The 19,255-nt window shown below is 44.0% G+C and overlaps 1 pseudogene; it reads left to right on the forward strand.

Moving 5' to 3' along the window:
* Positions 1-1,469: 1,469 nt before the first annotated feature.
* Positions 1,470-18,962, forward strand: LOC112260159 (annotated as a pseudogene).
* Positions 18,963-19,255: the final 293 nt, after the last annotated feature.

Here is a 19,255-nt window from a genome sequence, read left to right on the forward strand (position 1 = left end):
GATTATAAGCAGAGGTATGTAAGGATATGGCATCTGGCCTGGGTTCTCCTCCGTCTTTAAGTTCCCTGCTGTGCTGTGAATTAGTGCATTAGAATGGAGCTCTAACGAGAGCACAGGCTGAGACATGCAGGGAATACACATAACAGAGACACAAGACAATGTTGTGTTTGTCTTTTGCAGCCTATAATAATTTTGACCAGATAGGTTTAAGGTCCTAAAATGTTTGTCTCTGTATTTCCTACTTTATTTACAGTCATAAATATTCATTTATAATGCAAATTATATTTTTATTTAATGTTGCTATTTATTTTTATTTAGTTGGTTGTTCATACAACTCATCCCAACTTGGCAACTCCAAGCATGATTTAAGATCAAAATAAATGTGAAATGCAGTATACAGTATACCAGTTCAGCAACCTGCTGTATCAGTTTATGAGTTGATCAGAGACTGAGTGAAGTTTGATCTTGAAAATGGCACCGATCTGTGGTGTTTATTTTTGCCTCTGTTGTCTCCTGTGATAATAATTGTGGAGATTATGTTGTTCTTCCTTACTAAACAGCAGAGAGGAACATTTGAATTAATTGTCCAGTTGAATTAATTTCATAATTTGGTTTTACTTTAGTTTTCTCTCTTTTTGTTGTTTGTGTGTGAAAAGCAAGAACATTTACCTCAGAGTATAGGTGATTGGTTGATCTGGCTTGACAAAATAGTTTGAGTTGTTGATTGTTAATGGAGTTGTTGATGATGTTATGAACAAGTGGTTTCCCTTTCAGATTGATGCATCATGGATACACACTCTGCATAAATTGACAGACAGCCTCTCAGTTAATTTCAATCTATTCAGGGGATGGGGGAAGTGGAGTTAAAATATTTTGTTTAATCCAATTCATTTAGTTAAGATTGTCACTTCTATTTAAGGAAGAAGGGAGTTAGAGCGGTAGTATCACGGCCAGCCAGATGAGCAGCCCTGAACACGGCTTCTTGTTAGATCTAATTCATCTGGTTCAGTCTGTTTTAGTCCCAGGCATCAGCTCATTCTGAACAGCTGGGAGATATAGATTTCAGTTTAATCATGATTTATCTGTTACCGTAGTTACCGCCACACACATCACTTTAATAGTGTTTAATGTTGTATGACAGATTTGAGTGCAAAGGAAGAACATAATGAATATTAAGGAGATGTTCCGAAAATGAATGAGGAGGTAGATTGACTGGAAAACCCAAGTCCCTTGATTAGCTGGTTCATCCTCACATTGTCAAATTGTCACCATGGGAATTAAAGAACGATACAACCTTAAAAGGATCCGCCTTCACAAAGAACGAAGTACAGTGGGAGGGGTTATGTTTCTTTGGTGGCACTGTTGTGCTGCAATGTCTTATTGCATTCATATAAATACAGTGAATGTGTCCTGTCATTCTCATCTGAAAGGAGTGTAAGTTGTGATTGTTTTTGACAGACCATTTAGTAATGTCCTATGCTATGAGGAGTCTGGTGGAGGATGATAACAGATACCTCAAGTCCTTCCAGTTGTTCCTGGAATGCTCCTCTGAACATCCGTGCATGCAGGACTTCATCCACGTCATCCTGCCTGACATATTAGCCAGGTAACAAGGATGTAGCTAAGACTCTGGGGTGTTTTATGATAGTAGCTACCTGTCCCGATAGCACAATATCCTGCCTTTGTCTTCCCCAGCATTGGAGAGGGAAAAGCCAATCTTCATGTGATGGGAGTCGGAAGTGGATCAGGTGAGAAAGATACACGCTGTTACAAGGGATTAAAGTACTATAGATAAACAATTATATTTGTTTAACGACATTGATTTACCTAAGAGCATACCAAGTAAAGTAATTTACCTGTTTTATTCTAGGCAGATTACTTCCACCAAATTCTGCAAATCATAACTGAAGACAATCTATTTTTTGGTTCGCACAATGTCTGTTACTTATTTGGTAGCTAACATTATTTATAAGATAACATGACTTTATGTCCTGCGGTTCTAACTCTTTCTGTTTGAATCTAGAAGAAAAGCTTTCCTTTAGGGGCCTCAAACTCAACTCTGGACCTCGAAGCCAGTTCCACTGAATTTTTTCATTGTTCCCCTCTAATCAGGGATTGATTTAGACCTGGGACACCACATGTGTGCAATTAATGATCAGATACAACCAGCAGGCTCTTGACCTCGTAGGGTAAGAGTTGAGTGCCCCTGCTTTAGGGCCTGGTTCCAGCTCTTCATAGGTTGTCTGTGTGTTTCTGATGTTCCCACATTAACAGGTGAGGTTGACCTGGAGATGTTCTCAGAGCTGCGCCTGAAGCATCTTGCCGTAACCGTGGACAATCAGGTGGTGGAGCCCAGCGCGCAGCAGTTACACCTTTATAAGGGTATGGTTAGAGTTAGACAGTAGTACAATACAACTATAAGGGTAAAGTAGACTAATGCAAGGGTTTACCAGTACCACAATTTAAAGGGTTTAATGTTATTACAATTACGGGACTGCAGACTCCAATGGAAAGGTTTAAGACAACTATAAGTGTATATTTTTGACACGAGAATTAGGTTCTCAATGTTTATACCCCAATTGAATGACTGTGCAACCAGGATTTGTAAGATACTGGTTGGAATGAAAACAGACAGAGGCCCAGTCCACAATAGTCAATGTTTATTCGTGCACTGTACAAAGACCTTCATTTTATAGTGACATACATACTTCCACACAAAACATTAGTTATTATACGCCCACACTGTCCTGCTACCCAGCCGACATAGGGAGAGACCCTGGGAAGTCCTCAGTGCCGAGACCCTGGGAAGTTCTCAGTGCCCCAGCCAAGGTCGGCCCCGAATCTTGCTCAGACAGTCCGTTATCAAGATACTAGATATATTGTCACCAAAACAATTCTAACTACGAACTACACTCTCAAATATAATTCTACTGACTAAATAACACACAGCATTAAAATAGTCTAATGATTTTAATCAATTTCATACAATCATATGGTTTCAGAGGGTACTATTCTAATCATATAATTCTATTAACAATTTTCAATTTCTGTATGATTGTCTAATACATGATTCATTCAATGGAATATCCAAACTTAATTTTACAGTCACTTTTTATGTTGATTGACTTCATGAGTGTTGTAGAAAAGGCCCATGGAGTTGGTGGAATAATCCTAATTCATTGCCATTTACTCAGCTGGGCCAGGGGCGCTTTAATTAGGTCAGGTGGAAATGTCCGACAGATCTCAACTCCATAAAAGGAGGGAATTGCCATCGCCTGATCTCGCTGCTTTCTCTTCCAGTTAAGCCTAGGGCTGAATTACTGCCCCCTTTGGAGGAAGTGCGTGCCCATAGTAAACTGAAAATATTTTTTCCCAAAATTGCTAATATATGCATATAATAATTATTATTGAATAGAAAACACTCTAAAGTTTCTAAAACCGTTTAAATTATGTCTGTATGTAAAGCAGAACTCCCAGGGCAGCCTTTCTTCCAAACACCCTCTTGGCAACAGAAAAGTTGGGACAACTTTGACGTCATCGCCCCCACCCTTCCCAACCAGCTACGGATCCAGGAACAGTTTCTATGTGTTCAGCGCGATGTCTGCTTTCAAATGATGCGTTCTTTGTGAGAATCTCACGCGCCCTCGTCCTTTGGCGGGCTAAAACATTCGGGTCACGCGAAAATACATGCACTCTATTGCGCGCGTCGGTCTCTTTTTCCATGAAACACCAATTGTCGTCGGTTTGTCTGTTCGCGCTGATCTTTGTTTTACATGATTAAAACATCCTAAAGCTCGATTCTGCACTTAGTTTGACCAGTTTTGTCGACATATAATATGTAATTTTGAAGTTTTGATGCGCAAGAGTGCGGGACCAGAAGTCATTTTGGGTGCATTTCAGCTGAAGCTGTTGGCATATGCTAACACAGAGACACACAACTTGAAACCAAACGATGTATTGGGTAAGTATAACTCCTTCCACGTCTTCTCATCGAAGAACATCAAAGGTAAGGGAATATTTATGTGGTTAATTTTGGGTTTCTGTGCTCTCCAAACATAGAGGAGACATACTGCTAATATCTGAGCGCCGCCTCATATTATAGCCTAGTGAACGAATTCTGTGACGTTAAAAATAAATGTAACACAGCGGTTGCATTAAGAAGAAGTGTATCTTTGTAACTATATGTAGAACATGTATATTTAGTCATGTGTATTGCTTGTTATCTGACGTTATCTGTCGGAGCTATCATCATTTCTCCGGACATTTGAGTAGCATTTTGTGAACATGCCGTCATTGTAAACAGAGATTTATGGATATAAATAGCATATTATTGAAAAAAAAAAAAAAGTACTGTGTAACATGTCCTATTACTGTCATCTGATGAAGATTTTCAAAAGGTTAGTGAATGATTTATTTTTTAATCCTGCTTTTATAATTTTATATTTTCTGGGACAAAATGGCCGCCTCTTGTCTTTTGTTTCGGTGGTGGTCTAATATAAATGTGTGGTGTGTTTTCGCGTAAAACATTTTAGAAATCTGACTTGCTGGGTAGATGAACAAGGTGTTTATCTTTCATTTGAGCTATTGGACTTGTATAGGTGTGGAGGTTAAATATTTCTAAGAATATTTTTTCGCATTTTGCGTTATGGTAATGAGCTGAGCCTGTAGTCACGATCCCGGATCCGGGATGTGTAGATCAAGAGGTAACTCCATCTGATCCAGAAGTTCTGTGCGTCCATGAATCCACGTACGTCGACCGACTTTTACCTTTCATCTGAGGCGATCGGGAGAGTGGGCCATTCAGTTACTGTTAATAGTTATTACCGCGGAGCGCGGCTTGGAGCGCAGCTTCAAACATATTGTGTAATGTGAATTGTCAATGATCACGGCCCTACGGATCCTCATAGGCCAATTATGCAATCGATATGGTTCATGTGTATTGAAATGAATTATATGTACACATGAAGACAATTGAAAGAGTGAAATGAGAAACGTCATTGTTTGCTAACTGATTGACTTTGATCATGGGGATTATAGATTGTATAACCATTCCCTGTTTGTATTCTTTCATGATTTATGATAAATAGTTACGAGCCTAAATGACTCACGGATGATTACTATTGACTTCTTAATGAACTAGACTGTTGAATTCCCTAAATTATGTTAATAATGAATGATATGATTTGATCTTTGATTATGAATTTGATTGGATACATGTTATTTGTTTCCTTTGTGATGCAGCACAGACTACTCAGTAAATATACCACTTTATGGTTAAAGGAATTCCTGCCTCAGTCTCATCCATTCCTCTGTCACCTGACACGTGACCACCTGTTCACCTTCACTGTCAGTCATCCTACCTGTCCAGCTACCCACACAGATTCCACTAATCTTTCAATGGTCCTTCGAGCGGGATGATGACTGAACCAAAGACAGGTGAAAAGGAAATGGAGGCGGAGAGGGAAGAATTGACTCCACTGGAAGGAAGAAGGGAGGAGGAGAGAGCAGCTGAGGGAAAGGTCTTGGAACAAAGGAAATATCCAGGAGCTAAGCCTAAAGCAACAAAGGCTTCATCCTCAACCACCAGCAGCACCAGAAGAACCAGGCAAGCACCTGGTTATCTTAAGGATTATGTGGTCGAGTTTCCGACATCAAAGGGCAAGCCCACCAGAGCACAAAGTGTTGATGGATCAACTATACGTTTCAGCCATCAACCATCCCCTCTGAGCCAAGGACCGGAAACTGCTTTGGAGCAGGAAAGTGGTCTACATGAAGAACCTATGGAGGAGGTAACTCCCACCGCACAGGTCGACCAGCTTCCAGAGGCAGGCTCCGCTCACCCCTTAACTAATGGGAAATCGTCGAAGCACTCTAGACGGCGTGGGAGTTCGACCAGTGGATACCCCTTTGGAAGTGGCCATGGCAGCCGCCATTCACTAGCCCTCAGCGATTCACAGACAGCTGTCCTACAAGAGAGGATGAAACTATTAGCTTTGGAAGAAATTGAGCGTCAGATTGAGGAGGAACGACAGGCTGATGAACGATGTCACCAATTGGATATGCAGGCCCGTAGAGATCTACAGGAACGGGAATTCACTGCCAAGGACCTGGCACAGCAGCGACGGCACCGTCAAGCCAGAAGGGAATTGGAGGAGGCACGGATGGTCTCATCCTTCCTGGAGAGGAACGAACAGGGAGTTGACCTGACCACCCCTCCACATGGACCTGAACTGTCTGCCTTTCTTTCCCAATCTGCCCCTCTGGTACAGCATGGCACACAGTCCCCGGAGGCTCCGGGGTCAACAGCCAACACGGAGCACGGGAGACAGGCCGCTCCGCCAACACCCTCTATGCCAGTGACACAAGTTAGCATTCCTCCATCTGGACAAAGCATCACTCCTTCACCTTTACGCCAATTACCAACCAAGGCAAATCGTTCCTTTCGTCCAGGGCCAGGCCAGTCCTCAAACAACAGGTCGGAGGGCTCTCGCCCAATTCCGGCTGCCACAAATGGTGGGTCTGGGACAGTAGGGGACCATCCCAATGAGGCCACAGTGGGCTCATCAGAAGTCCCGGGTTTATCCTTCACGCAACCAGAAGAGGGAGCCAACATTATGAAACTTCTAGTAGCCTCAGCCTATGGAATTCCCAGACCCAAACTGCCATACTTTGAAAACGGAAAGGAGAGTGAATTTGTCCTTTTGGAAATGGCATTGGAGAGTCTACTGGGTATTCGCAGTCATCTGTCAGAACGCTACAAATACCAAGTACTAATGGATCATTTGTGGTTTCCCAGTGTATACAGGCTGGCCCAATCCTTTATGCACTCCGCAACACCATACACTGCTGCTCTCCAGGTCCTGAAGGCGAGATATGGTGAGCCACGTTAGCTAGTCCAGAATGAACTAAACAACATCCTGAACACGTCTCCAATTAAAATGGGAGACCATGCTGCCTTCCAAGAATTCTCCCTGACTGTCCAATCCCTGACCTCGATGCTCCAATCCGTTGAAGGAGAAGATGGGAACGAGCTTAAATGTGGCTCCCACGTGGACAGGCTTCTTAGCAAACTTCCAGTGTACCTCAGAGACAGTTTCATTGAACATTGTTTGAATAAGGGCATCCTGAAAGAGGGCTCGAGAAGCACCTATGCTCTGAGACCTGGCCGCATGGTTGGAGGTGAAGGCAAAGGTGAAGAACATCGCTCACCAGGCCACAATCTCAGCCATAGCCACCGGGGGAAGGAAGGAGTTTGAAGGCCAGGAGGGACAGAAAAGGCCAAATCCCACTACCATGTACTTAAATAGTGAGGCCGGGGAGGAACCCGGGAAGAAGACCCCTCTCAAGAGCAAGAACATCAAATTCCAGCCTTACTGCCCATATTGCAATAGTAAGGGGCACTTCCTTGGCTCATGCCCCAGAGTAAAAAAGCTCACTCAAACTCAATTGAAGGCCTGGATCACTTCAGGCGAGCGATGCTACAAGTGTGCCCGTAGCCATAAGGCGGAGACCTGCACATTGAGGAAACCCTGCAACCGCTGTAAAGAAATCCATCTCACCGTGTTGCATGATCTAATTCCCCAAGCACAGAAGGAGCAGAGTATGCTCATGGTAGGAGCTGCAAAGGAGCTGTACCTCGACCAGCAGAACCGGTCTCCAAGGGTCATGTTGAAGGTGGTCAAGGTCAGTCTGCAAAGTAAAGGGAGAAGCATTGATACATTCGCCGTTCTAGATGATGGGTCAGAAAGAACAATCATTCTCACGGCGGCCGCCCGCCAGCTTAACCTGGAAGGGACCCCCGAGACCCTTAATCTCAGAACGGTGCGACATGATGTTATCCAAATGAAAGGCTCTGCTGTAACCTTTAGCATTTCACCTTGAGGAAACAGGGACGTGGCCTATAACATCACCAATGCCTTCACGGCAGATGGCTTGAATCTCGCAGAGCACTCCTGCCCTGTAAGTGTTCTACAGAAACAATATCCTCATCTACGAGGATTGCCTCTTCCTAACCTGGCCAGAGTAGCGCCACTTATCCTGATTGGGTCAGACCACCCACATCTCGTCACCCCGACTGAGCCTATACGAGCTGGACCAGAAGGAGGGCCCATTGCTGTCCATACATCCTTGGGTTGGGCTGTGCAAGGTCCATCCCATCTACTTCTCTCCACCCAAGCTGTACAGTCACAGCAAGTCCTCTTCACCAGAAGCAATCCAGATGCAGCCACTGACCTCCTTCGGAATGTTGAGATGCTCTGGAAGATGGACACCTTCTCCAACCGGAAGCTACAGGAGGTCACTCGCTCGAAACATGACTCCTATGCATTAGACCTGCTGGAGAAGAGCACCACCACCACTGAAATGGATGGCGTTCGCAGGTATGCAACCCCACTGCTGCGGGTGCCCAACCATCCTCCTCTGGCAACCACGACACGGGCTGTACTCCCACTACTGCGTGGAACGGAGCGACGCCTGGTGAAGAATCCTGAGCTTGCAGAATTTCATAAGAGAGATTCATAACCTTGTGAAGGCAGGCTACGTCACTGAAGTGACAGCTCATGAAGAGGGAAACGCACTCCGTGAATCCTGGTATCTCCCTCACCATGTTATCCAGCAACATGGTGGGAAGTATAGACTTGTCTTCAACTGTTCATTCCAAGCTGCTGGTCAAAGTCTGAATGACTGTCTACTCCCCAGACCAACCTTAGGTCCTTCCTTGCTCGGTGTCCTTCTCCGGTTCCGGCAGCACTCTACAGCCATCAGTGGAGACATCAAAGCCATGTTTCATCAGATTCGTTTACTGCCTTCCGACACCACACTGCTCCGGTTCATATGGCGAGATATGGAACGAGATGCAGAGCCCACAATCTATGAATGGCAGGTACTCCCATTTGTCACCACCTGCAGTCCTTGCTGTGCCATATACGCTCTGCAGAAACACGCACGGGAGCATCCAGACAGTGACCCAGAAGTATTGGATTCAGTGGAAAATGCCTTCTATGTGGATAACTGCTTACAGAGCATCCCATTACACGGCTGAAGCGAAAGCACTCCTTGATAAAGTACGGAATCTCCTGTCCAAAGGGGGATTTGAGGTCCGACAGTGGGCCAGTAACAGAGCGGAGGTTATCCAGCACCTCCCGCCACAAGCTAGGTCCAGTAGCAGTGAACTATGGCTAACGCAGTCTGGTGCTAACCCAGAAGAGCCCACTCTAGGACTGAGGTGGAGCTGCATACCAGATACCCTGGGGTATAAGCACCGCTCATCCCCGAGTACCCGAAACCCCCACTGTGCGCACCATCTATCGGACCCTGGCCAGTCAATACGATCCCCTTGGGTATATCCTGCCATACACAACACGGGCCAAAGTCTTAGTCCAGGACCTGTGGCAGACCAAGAGGGATTGGGATGAACCAATCCACCCGGCTGACCTAGTGGAACGATGGATCTGTTGGGAAACGGAGTTAACGGAGCTCTCTGATGTCCAAATGCCAAGATGTTATGTACTATCCTGTGCTGACCAACCGGGATCATGCCTGGAACTGCATGTGTTCTGTGACGCTTCGGAGCGAGCTTATGGGGCGGTTTCCTATCTTAGAGTGGAGGATAAGGCAGGCCACACCCATGTCTCCTTTGTCATGGCCAGGTCCAGGGTCGCACCCAAGAAGCAGTTGTCAATGCCTAGGCTGGAACTCAGTGCTACCCTTTCCGGAGCCCAGTTGGCCTCTACCTTGCGAGCTGAGCTCACCTTGTCAATCCAAAGGGTCATCTACTGGAGTGATTCGACCACTGTATTGACCTGGCTCAAGTCGGAGTCCTGCAGGTATAAGGTGTTCGTCGGAACTCGCATTGCGGAAATCCAAGACCTAACAGAAGTCCAGGACTGGAGGTATGTTGATAGCATAAACAATCCTGCTGATGACTTTGATCATGGGGATTATAGATTGTATAACCATTCCCTGTTTGTATTCTTTCATGATTTATGATAAATAGTTACGAGCCTAAATGACTCACGGATGATTACTATTGACTTCTTAATGAACTAGACTGTTGAATTCCCTAAATTATGTTAATAATGAATGATATGATTTGATCTTTGATTATGAATTTGATTGGATACATGTTATTTGTTTCCTTTGTGATGCAGCACAGACTACTCAGTAAATATACCACTTTATGTTTAAAGGAATTCCTGCCTCAGTCTCATCCATTCCTCTGTCACCTGACACGTGACCACCTGTTCACCTTCACTGTCAGTCATCCTACCTGTCCAGCTACCCACACAGATTCCACTAATCTTTCAAGTGTACAAAACATTTCCATGACATAGACTGACCAGGTGAATGATCCCTTCACTTGTTAAATCCACTTCAATCAGTGTAGATGAATGGGAGGAGGCAAAGAAGGATCCTTAAAGAAGGATTTTCACACCTTGAGACAATTTTTTTTCCAAATCAAATTTTATTTGTCACATGGATAGCAGATGTTAATGCGAGTGTAGCGAAATGCTTGTGCTTCTCGTTCCGACAATGCAGTAATAACCGAGTAATCTAACCTAACAATTCCACAACTACTACCTTATACACACAAGTGTAAGGGGATAAAGAATATGGACATAAAGATATATGAATGAGTGATGGTACAGAACGGCATAGGCAAGATGCAGTAGATGGTATCGAGTACAGTATATACATATGAGATGAGTATGTAAACAAAGTGGCATAGTTAAAGTGGCCAGTGATACATGTATTACATAAAGATGCAGTAGATGATATAGAGTGCAGTATATACGTATACATATGAGATGAATAACGTAGGGTATGTAAACATTATATTAAGTAGCATTGTTTAAAGTGGCTAGTGATATATTTTACATCATTTCCCATCAATTCCCATTATTAAAGTGGCTGGAGTTGAGTCAGTGTGTTGGCAGCAGCCACTCAATGTTAGTGGTGGCTGTTTAACAGTCTGATGGCCTTGAGATATAAGCTGTTTTTCAGTCTCTCGGTCCCTGCTTTGATGCACCTGTACTGACCTCACCTTCTGGATGATAGCGGGGTGAACAGGCAGTGGCTCGGGTGGTTTTTGTCCTTGATGATCTTTATGGCCTTCCTGTGACATCGGGTGGTGTAGGTGTCCTGGAGGGCAGGTAGTTTGCCCCCGGTGATGCGTTGTGCAGACATCACTACCCTCTTTAGAGCCTTACAGTTGTGGGCGGAGCAGTTGCCGTACCAGGCGGTGATACAGCCCGACAGGATGCTCTCGATTGTGCAACTGTAGAAGTTTGTGTGCTGGTGACATTTCTGTGAAGTTGGTGACATTTCTTCAGCCTCCTGAGGTTGAAGAGGCGCTACTGCGCCTTCTTCACAACGCTGTCTGTGTGGGTGGACCAATTCAGTTTGTCCGTGATGTGTACGCCAAGGAACTTAACTTACTACCCTCTCCACTACTGTCCCGTCGATGTGGATAGGGGGGTGCTCCCTCTGCTGTTTCCTGAAGTTCACAATCAGATTGGATTGTGGACCAGATTGGTCGGACCAGCGTGGAATCAGATTGGTCTGACCAGCGTTGAACAGACCTGAGCGCGGGAGCTTTCTGTTTTAGTCTCTGTCTGTAGGCTGGAAGCAACAAAATGGAGTCGTGGTCAGCTTTTCCGAAAGGAGGGCGGGGGTGGGCCTTATATGCGTCGCGGAAGTTAGAATAACAATGATCCAGGGTTTTACCAGCCCTGGTTGCGCAATCGATATGCTGATAGAATTTAGGGAGTCTTGTTTTCAGATTAGCCTTGTTAAAATCCCCAGCTACAATGAATGCAGCCTCGATATGTGGTTTCCAGTTTACATAGAGTCAAATAAAGTTTGTTCAGGGCCATCGATGTGTCTGCTTGGGGGGGAATATTTTTACAGCTGTGATTATAATTGAAGAGAATTCTTTTGGTAGATAATGCGGTCAACGTTTGATTGTGAGGAATTCTAAGTCAGGTGAACAGAAGGACTTGAATTCCTGTATGTTGTTATGATCACACCACGTCTCGTTAATCATAAGGCATACCCCCCCGCCCCTCTTCTTACCAGAAAGATGCTTGTTCCTGTCGGCGCGATGCGTGAAGAAACCAGCTGGCTGCACCGACTCCAATAGTCTCTCGAGTGAGCCATGTTTCCGTGAAGCAAAGAACGTTACAGTCTCTGATGTCTCTCTTGAATGCTACCCTTGCTCGGATTTCATCCACCTTGTTGTCAAGAGACTGGACATCGGCGAGTAGTATTCTAGGGAGTGGTGCGCGATGTGCCCGTCTCCGGAGCCTGACCAGAAGACCGCTTCGTTTGGCCCCTTTTACGACGTTGTTGTTTTGGGTCGCCGGCTGGGATCCGATCCATTGTCCTGGGTGGAAGGCAGAACACAGGGTCCACTTCGGGAAAGTCATATTCCTGGTCGTAATGATGGTGAGTTGACATTGCTCTTATATTCAGTAGTTCCTCCCGACTGTATGTAATGAAACCCAAGATTACTTGGGGTACCAATGTAAGAAATAACACGTAAAAAAAAATAATACTGCATAGTTTCCTAGGAACGCGCCGGAAACTCCCAATTGAGACATGGATTGTGTATGTGTGCCATTCAGAGGATGAATGGGCCAGACAAAATATTGAAGTGCCATGGTAGTAGGTGCCAGGCGCACCGGTTTGTGTGAAGAACTGCAACACTGCTGAGTTTGAGTATTTGACGCTCAACAGTTCCCATGTGTATCAAGAATGGTCCACCTCCCAAAGGATATCAGCCAACTTGACACAACTCTGGGAAGCATTTAAATTATTATTATTTTTAAACCTTTTATTTAATTAGGCAAGTCGGTTAAGAAAAAAATCTTATTTTCAATTACAGCCTAGGAACTGCCTTGTTCAGGGGCAGAACGACAGATTTTTACCTTGTCATTTGATCTTACAACCTTTCGGTTACTAGTCCAACACTCTAAGGTAACTCAGCTAAATGACTACCGCCCCGTAGCACTCACTTACGTCATCATGAAGTGCTTTGAGAGACTAGTCAAGGACCATATCACCTCCACCCTACCTGACACCCTAGATCCACCCCAATTTGCTTACCGCCGCAATAGATCCACCTACGACGCAATCACACTGCACACTGCCCTAACCCATCTGGACAAGAGGAATACCTATGTAAGAATGCTGTTCATCAACTACAGCTCAGCATTTAACCCAATAGTACCCTCCAAACTTGTCATTAAGCTCGACCCCGCCCTGTGCAACTGGTTCCTGGACTTCCTGTATCTCCGCCCCCAGGTGGTGAGGGTAGGTAACAACATCTCCACCCCACTGATCCTCAACACTGGGGCCCCACAAGGGTGCGTTCTCATCCCTCTCCTCTACTCCCTGTTCACCCATGACTACGTGGTCATGCACGCCTCCAACTCAATCATCAAGTTTGCAGACGACACTACAGTGGTAGGCTTGATTACCAACAACGATGAGACGGCCTACAGGGAGGAGGTGAGGCTCCTCTGAGTGTGGTGTCAGGAAAATAAACTCACACTCAATGTCAACAAAACAAAGGACATGATCGTGGACTTCAGGAAACAGCAGAGGGAGTAGCCCCCTATCCACATCAACGGAACTGAAATGGTCCACCCACACAGACAGTGTGGTGAAGAAGGCGCAGCAGCGCCTCTTCAACCTCGGGAGGCTGAAAAAATTTGGCTTGTCACCAAAAACACTCACAAGCCTTTACAGATGCACAATCGAGAGCATCCTGTCGGGCTGTATCACCGCCTGGTACGGCAACTGCTCCGCCCACAAACGTAAGGCTCCCCAGAGGGTAGTGAGGTCTGCACAACACATCACCGGGGGAAAACTACCTGCCCTCCAGGACACCTACACCACCTGATGTCACAGGAAGGCCAAAAAGATCATCAAGGACAACAACCACCCGAGCCACTGCCTGTTCACCCCGCTATCATCCAGAAGGCGAGGTCAGTACAGGTGCATCAAAGCCAGGACCGAGAGACTGAAAAACAGCTTCTATCTCTCTCAAGGCCATCGTTAAACAGTTAAACAGCCATCACTAACATTAAACTGTTAAACAGCCATCACTAACATTGAGTGGCTGCTGCCAACATACTGACTCAACTCTAGCCACTTTAATAATGTAAAAATTGATGTAATAAATGTATCACTAGCCACCTTAAACAATGCCACTTTATATAATGTTTACATACCTTACATTACTCATCTCATATGTATATACTGTACTCTATACCATCTACTGCATCTTGCCTATGCCGTTCAGCCATCACTCATTCATATATTTTTATGTACATATTCTTATTAATTATTCTTATTATTTTTTCTTTATCCATTATTTTTCCAGGTAAGTTGACTGAGAACACATTCTCATTTGCAGCAACAACCTGGGGAATAGTTACAGGGGAGGAATGAACCAATTGTAAACTGGGGATTATTAGGAGACTGTGATGGTTTGAGGGCCAGATTGGGAATTTAGCCAAGACACCGGGGTTTACACCCCTACTCTTGTGATAAGTGCCATGGGATCTTTAATGACCTCAGAGAGTCAGGACACCTGTTTAACGTCCCATCCAAAAGACAGCACCCTACACAGGGCAGTGTCACTGCCCTGGGGCATTGGGATATTTTTTTTAGACCAGAGGGAAGAGTGCCTCCTACTGGCCCTCCAACACCACTTCCAGCAGCATCTGGTTTCCCATCCAGGAACTGACCAGGACCAACCCTGCTTAGCTTCAGAAGCAAGCCAGCAATGGTATGCAGGGTGGTATGCTGCTGGTATGCTACTTGTGTGTGTATAAGTTAGTTGTTGTGAAATTGTTAGGTTAGATTACTTGTTAGATATTACTGCATGGTCGAAACTATAAGCACAAGCATTTCACTATACTCGCATTAACATCTGCTAACCATGTGTATGCGACAAATAAAATTGGATTTGATTTTATAACCACTAGGCTACCTGTCGCCCCGCATTGGAGTCAACATGGGCCAGCATCCTTGTGGCCCATGTTGATGAATTTATGCTGTTCTGAGGGCAAAAGCTGCAATTCAATATTACGAAGGTGTTCTTAATGTTTTGTGAATATCTTTATCTTGTGTAGTTTTGGTGTCCCAGAAACCAAATCTAGATTACATTAAATTCACCTGGAATAAGATGACTGCCACTGAGTTTGAGAAGGACTGGCGAGAGAAGAACTATACCAAGAAGATGGACTTCATACACATGATACAGGTTAGAACTAACCACATGGATTTGTGTAGTAGTGGATGCCTGGTGTGTGTGCTGCAGTACAGTGCATTCGGAAAGTATTCAGACCCCTTAACTTTTTTCACATTTTGTTACGTTACAGCCTTATTCTAAAATGAATGAAATTATTCCCTCCCCCTCATCAATATACACACTATACACCATAATGACAAAGCAAAAACTGTTTTTTAGAAATTAAAAACCGGAAATATCCATTTACATAAGTATTCAGACCATTTACTCAGTACTTTGTTGAAGCACCTTTGGCAGCGACTGCAGCCTTGAGTTTTCTTGGCTATGACGCTACAAGCTTGGCACAGCTGTATTTGGGGGAGTTTCTCATGTTAATCCTTGCAGATCCTCTCAAGTTCTGTCAGGTTGGACGGGGTGTGTCGCTTCACAGCTATTTTCAGGTCTCTACAGAGATGTTCGATCGGGTTCAAGTCCGGGCTCTGGCTGGGCCACTCAAGGACATTCAGAGACTTGTCTCGAAGCCATTCCTGCTTTGTCTTGGCTGTGTGCTTAGGGTCATTGTCCTGTTGGAAGGTGAACCTTCACCCTAGTCTGAGGTCCTGAGCACTCTGGAGCAGGTTTTCATCAAGGATCTCTCTGTATTTTGCTCTGTTCATCTTTCCCTCAATCCTGACAAGTCTCCCAGTCCCTGCCGCTGAAAAACATGCTTCACCGTAGGGATGGTGCCAGGTTTTCTCCATACGTGACGCTTGGCATTCAGGCCAAAGAGTTCAATCTTGGTTTAATCAGACCAGATAATATTGTTTCTCATGGTCTGAGTCCTTTAGGTGCCTTTTGGCAAACTCCAAATGAGTTGTTATATGCCTTTTACTGAGGGGTGGCTTCCATCTGGCCACTCTACCATAAATGCCTGATTGGTGGAGTGCTACAGAGATGTTTGTCCTTCTGGAAGGTTCTCCCATCTCCACAGAGGAACTCTGGAGCTCTGTCAGAGTGATCTTTCTCCCTGACCAAGACCCTTCTCCCCTGATTGCTCAGTTTGGCTGGGCGGCCAGCTCGAGGAAGAGTCTTGGTCGTTCCAAACTTCTTCCATTTAAGAATGATGGAGGCCACTGTGTTCTTGGGGACCTTCAATGCAGCAGAAATATTTTGGTACCCTTCCCCAGATCTGTGCCTCGACACAATCCTGTCTCGGAGCTCTACGGACAATTCCTTCAACCTCATGGCTTGGTTTTTGCTCTGGCATGCACTGTCAACTGTGGGACCTTATATAGACAGGTGTGTGCCAAATCATGTCATATCAATTGAATTTACCACAGGTGTACTCCAATCAAGTTGTAGAAACATGTCAAGTATGATCAATGGAAACAGGATGTACCGGAGCTCTCATAGCAAAGGGTCTGAATACTTATGTAAATCAAGTATTTCTGTTTTTTGTTTTTAAAACATTTGCAAACATTTCTAAAAATTGGTTTTTGCTGTAATGTAACAGAATGTGGAAAAAGTCAAGGGGTCTGAATACTTTCCGAATGTACTGTATGTACCATACATAGCTATTGCTATTAATTTGTATTGCATTATTAAGATCACATTCAGTCTTTTATGACAATAATCAGATAGTTCCTCTGGGTTCCATCCAGATGTTGTATTATGTGAAGGATCCTTGTGCTACAGTGTCATTCTACCAGTCTCCTGGACAAGAAAGGAAAACTACTCATCATTCTGGTGTCTGGTGAGTCAAATAGGTTTATCAGAACCCATGCCTGCCAGACCTGTTATATGTTTTACTTATTGATTTGAATACATACTTGTCTAATAGGAATGTTTGTCTGGCAACAATACAGGGATTCCTGGCATACACAAAATCAAAAATACTGTGTTAACTGTTATACTTTTTCTGTAGGTGAGAGTGGCTGGGGGAAGCATTGGAAGACCTTCAAGACCCAGCTGTGTAACACAGAGAGCAGTCACTCTGTCACTACAGGTGATATTAAAACCTACCTGGACTCTAAGACAGTGAGTTACCAGAGCTACGAGCTACCTTCTCAGATTGATATCACAGAGTGTTTCACTGAGGGGGACCAGAGAGGAGAGCTACTGCTAGACTTCCTGACTGAGGTGTTGAACTTCAGCAGCACGGCTCCTGCAGAGCTGAAGGCTAGAGCTCTGGAGCTGCTGAGACACCCAGACTGTAGTAAAGAGGTAGAGGGAAGGGTTATCTTCAATAACACCCTGGGCGTGCTGGTCGTTGACCCTCTACAGTAACTAGTTGTTAACCATTTACAATAACTTTAAATACTGTAGCAACAATGATTGAGCGACATCAGAACCAGACATAACAGTTGCTTTTTGAATGACATCTTGTTTCAATTATTTGTGAATGTATCCTGTATACACTCCAGAGTGTACACAGTTTTGTCATTACCTCTATCTGTTATGATAAGATATGATCCACCAGTCTACTGAATGACTGCAGATATCAGCATGTGTCTCATGTACTCTTAACAATAGGCTAATCAGTCTGTGGAAGTAGTTCATCAATATTTAACTAGCAGTAATAATTTAGCCAGTGTGGATTGATATCAGTGATATCAAGAGAAGTGGAACCAAACGATGACCAGTTTTACCTTTGTTCAGATGTGCTCTGTATAAAGTAAACTTGTAGTCCATGTACTTACTCTTTTGTTTTATATACTGTTTGCACAACACATACAGTATTTGAAAAGGTGACCAAGCATACAATATATTGTTAATGCATTATAGTTTCTAATCAATCTGCTACTTGCATTGTAAGCTATTATTGTATGGTTTTGATACATAGGCCTGCAGGTGCAGAGCTTGGGTATTCTAATGAGATCCGCACCCAAAGAAATACCTAATTTGGTCGTTCCAGACTGGACCAAATCTGAACCAATCAGAGACATCTGTTTCATCAATTTGGACAGCAAAGTTCAGTACAGAAGAGCACAGTAGATTACAGTGCAGTGCCATAGAGTGTAGTAAAGTACCGTGGGGTACAGTACAGCACAATACAGAACATTATTCTGTACTAGGAGTGTGAACATGAACGAAATTGGGATTGTTAACGTTTAGAAACAAACTGAGAAAATATGTTTATTTATTTTTCTCCATAAAATGTTTATCACAAAACTACCACATCCCAATCATCATCATAAAGGGAAAAATATAAATTAAGCGAATACCTAATGCAACACTGCTGTAACATTAGTAGGAGGAGATAAGCATCTTTCAAATGATTTGCTACAGACATAAAGCACTCCGCACCTCATCTCCGTTAACAGTTGGAAAAATGGTGGAGAGTGAGACAGGGAAGCAACAGCAGCGACGTCCTGAATGGCAATACATTCAGAAGTTAAAGGAAAGGTTCACCCGTTTTGAATGTTATATTGTTTTTGTGCATCTGAGTGATGTTCTAGTGATTTCCTGGGTCATTTCATGTTTTCACGTGTATCTGAGTTATTGGCGTTCAAGTAGGCAGTAATCCAGCCAGTACGACTTAGAACCGTGATAAAGTCACTCTCACTACATTGGAAGTTAAAAAGAATAGACATTTAGATTGTGAAAACATCTATCATAGGGGAGAGCGAGGTATGTTGTCACACTTTTCACACTGTCTAACATTTACTGGGGACAATACATCACAATGGTATAAATGTCATACCAAATGAAAGATGGAAGTCTTGGGCACATATTTTGTATTCATTACATCATATCTTATTTCAGTATGGAGTTGTAGACCGTTAAATAGAAAGTGTGCACTTGTGACAATTTGCCCCATCAGCGGGTAAATTGTCACACTTAAGTTGGGTACGTTGTCACATTGTCACATCAACAAATAAGAACACAAATAATTGTGAATATTGATTTTAATTTCAAATTCATCACCAAATTCAACTTCACAATGAAGTGGACTACAAATACAAAGATGCCAAAGTCTTTGCCATTGTTACAAACAAGCTAAGGATAAAAAAGCCT

This window comes from Oncorhynchus tshawytscha, linkage group LG10 (assembly GCF_018296145.1).
Source record: "Oncorhynchus tshawytscha isolate Ot180627B linkage group LG10, Otsh_v2.0, whole genome shotgun sequence".
In the NCBI taxonomy this organism is placed as follows: domain Eukaryota; kingdom Metazoa; phylum Chordata; class Actinopteri; order Salmoniformes; family Salmonidae; genus Oncorhynchus; species Oncorhynchus tshawytscha.